Source organism: Heterodontus francisci, chromosome 38 (genome assembly GCF_036365525.1).
Source record: "Heterodontus francisci isolate sHetFra1 chromosome 38, sHetFra1.hap1, whole genome shotgun sequence".
NCBI lineage: Eukaryota > Metazoa > Chordata > Chondrichthyes > Heterodontiformes > Heterodontidae > Heterodontus > Heterodontus francisci.
The window spans coordinates 28970051-28973166 of NC_090408.1; positions in this window are offsets into that span (position 1 = coordinate 28970051).

The following is a 3116-nucleotide window of genomic DNA, read 5'->3' on the forward strand; positions in this document are numbered from 1 at the left end:
AACCGGAGCACCCGGAGGAACCCCATGCAAACACAGGGAGAACTTGCAAACTCCACACAGGCAGTTCCCAGAATTGAACCCGGGTCACTGGAGCTGTGAGGCTGCGGTGCTAACCACTGCGCCACTGTAGGTGAACTCTTGAACCACTTCCAGAGCGTGGTCGCCAATATTGATGGATGGAGCATTTCTGACGTCCTGTCCCATGATGTTCATTTTCTTGAGGCTGATGTTTAGGCCAAATTTGCTGCAGGCAGCCGCAAGCCTGTCGATGAGACTCTGCAGACACTCTTCAGTATGAGATGTTAATGCAGCATCGTCAGCAAAGAGGAGTTCCCTGATGAGGACTTTCCATACTTTGGTCTTCGCTCTTAGACGGGCAAGGTTGAACAACCTGCCACCTGATCTTGTGTGGAGGAAAATTCCTTCTTCTGAAGACTTGAACGTGTGTGAGTGCAGCAGGGAGAAGAAAATCCCAAACAGTGTAGGTGCGAGAACACAGCCCTGTTTCACACCATTCAGGATAGGAAAGGGGTCTGATGAGGCGCCGCTATGCTGAATTGTGCCTTTCATATTGTCATGGAATGAGGTGATGATACTTAGTAGCTTTGGTGGACATCCAATCTTTTCTAGTAGTCTGAAGAGACCACGTCTGCTGACGAGGTCAAAGGCTTTGGTGAGATCAATGAAAGCAACGTAGAGGGGCATCTGTTGTTCGCGGCATTTCCCCTGTAGCTGATGAAGGGAGAACAGCATGTCAATGGTCGATCTCTCTGCTCGAAAGCCAGACTGTGCCTCAGGATAGACATGCTTGGCCAGCTTCTGGAGCCTGTTTAAAGCGACTTGAGCGAAGACTTTCCCCACTATGCTGAGCAGGGAGATTCCACGGTAATTGTTGCAGTCACCGTGGTCACCTTTGTCTTTATAGAGGGTGATGATATTGGCATCGCTCATGTCCTGTGGTACTGCTCCCTCGTCCCAGCACAGGCAAAGCAGTTCGTAGAGTGCTGAGAGTATGGCAGGCTTAGCACTCTTGATTATTGCAGGGGTAATGCCGTCCTTCCCAGGGGCTTTTCCGCTGGCTCGAGAACCAATGGCATCACTGAGTTCCGATTTTGTTGGCTGTATGTCCAGCTCATACTTCTTTAATAAGTACCTGGGGCTAAGTAACTTTATCTGATACCAGTTTTGTTTCCTGAATCCCCACCCATTAAAATTAAATAATAAAATTTAATGAGCATGTTATACAATGCTGGTTAAAAGTCAAGATGCTCCATGTTGTAGGGATTTCATTTTCTCAAAAAAAGGTCAAAGAAGTTCATCAGACAGCATCTTCCTTCATTTTGGCTGCTATTTACCGGACCGCTATCATGTAAATGATAGTACTAAATGTGTTGAAGTTAAAGTACTAAAACATTTTGTTACAATTGGATGTAATTTTCAATTTAGCCATCTAGGCAATAATCTGACATAGCGAATTGCCCATCTGTTTTGGAACCCGCCCAATTTTTATTCCATTGATCTCTACATGACATGAAATTCTGTAACTGAATCTACTTCATTTAGTAAATTATGAATTAAAAATGCTACATTTTCTCTGTTTTAAAAGGAAAGCTCATAAAGATTGCAAGAGCCTGAATCTGGCCCCAGAAGTTGCAGATGGGGCTTCTGTTGTCAGTAGGACAAGCATGTCACAATAGAACATTCTGAGACAAATCCTGCCACTTTGCTCACTTATTGCGTGGAATGTAAATTGCAGCCTGTGTTTCATAATTTTCCGCAAAGGGTCATGGAGGAATCAAAATACAGCATTCTGAGCAGATTTGAGTGATAACAAATGACTTGCTGGAATAAATCACCTGCCTTAGGTACTGGAAACTGGCTGTTACAGATGCTCATTAAAAGGACCAGCAATGTGACATCCAAATGAATAAAAGCAAAATATTGCAGATGCTGGAAATTTGAAATAAAAATACAAAATGGTGGAAATATTCAGATCAGGCAGCAGCTGTACAGAGAGAAATATTTTCATTATACATTTCCAATAGAACAACCCAGTTACTGGGGCTTTGAGAAACACAATCAGTAAAACTCTTTTGGTTGAATGGAGAAGGATTACTAATGCGATCAATCAGGGAACTGATTTGAAACTAGCACACACTCCCAATTGCCATTTTTAGTTAGTTTGCATTTGCTTAGTACGTGGATGCTGAATGAAAAACACTGAAGTGATAAGATTAGCAGGAATTCCTACAGTTCTGTTGGTTACATTATTACAGGTCTGTCAATGTCAGAAAAAAACAAAAGATGGGTTACAGTTTCAATTTGATATCCCTTACAAGATTCTGATAAAGAGTCTCAGCCCAAAACATTTTGGCAAAAAATTCAAAAAAATCCCAAGAAGCCAGAATGTTAACCTATTTTTTTCTGACATTAGCTGTATTCCCAGAATTTTCTGGGTTTCTTTAATTTCAGATTTCCAGCAATCCGTTGTGTATTTTGTTGACATGAGTAATGGGAATTATCTTGCTGTAAAACTTAAATATGTTTATTCTCCTCCACTTTTGTCCCTTTATCTCTCTAGTTCTGAAAGTAGTGATTTATGCTAGCATACAGTCTATGAATATGGCATTGCCCCTCCCAGCTATCTCGCACATGTGCCCATATGTTGTGTATAAGTATGGATACTAAACATTGATAGGCTATTTGAATGGAAGTGCCGATCTCAGCCTGATCTATCTTTACTTGATGTGCATACATGTAGCATGGTTACCGAAGAACAAGTGAGAGCAATTGTCCTTCCTGTATTTTTCCTCTCCAGGGCTCAGATTTGTAATGCCGCACTGCTATTTCAGTTGAAGCTGACAGGCTCAGTGCAGACCAGAACATTTCCAATCCATGTGAATCAATGCTGGTCTACATGACCATTTAGCAACTAGGATGCTAGGATTTTAGCCAATCTTTGAACATTTTAGGGTAGGGGTTGGAGTTTACAGTACTGAGATAGCTAACCCGTCAGTCACTACAAATTATGGTTTGGGGGAAGGTAATGTTGATGGAGCTGATCTGTGTGCATTTTGGTGGGGTGGCGGTGGGGGGGGGGGGGGGGAATTTCCCAC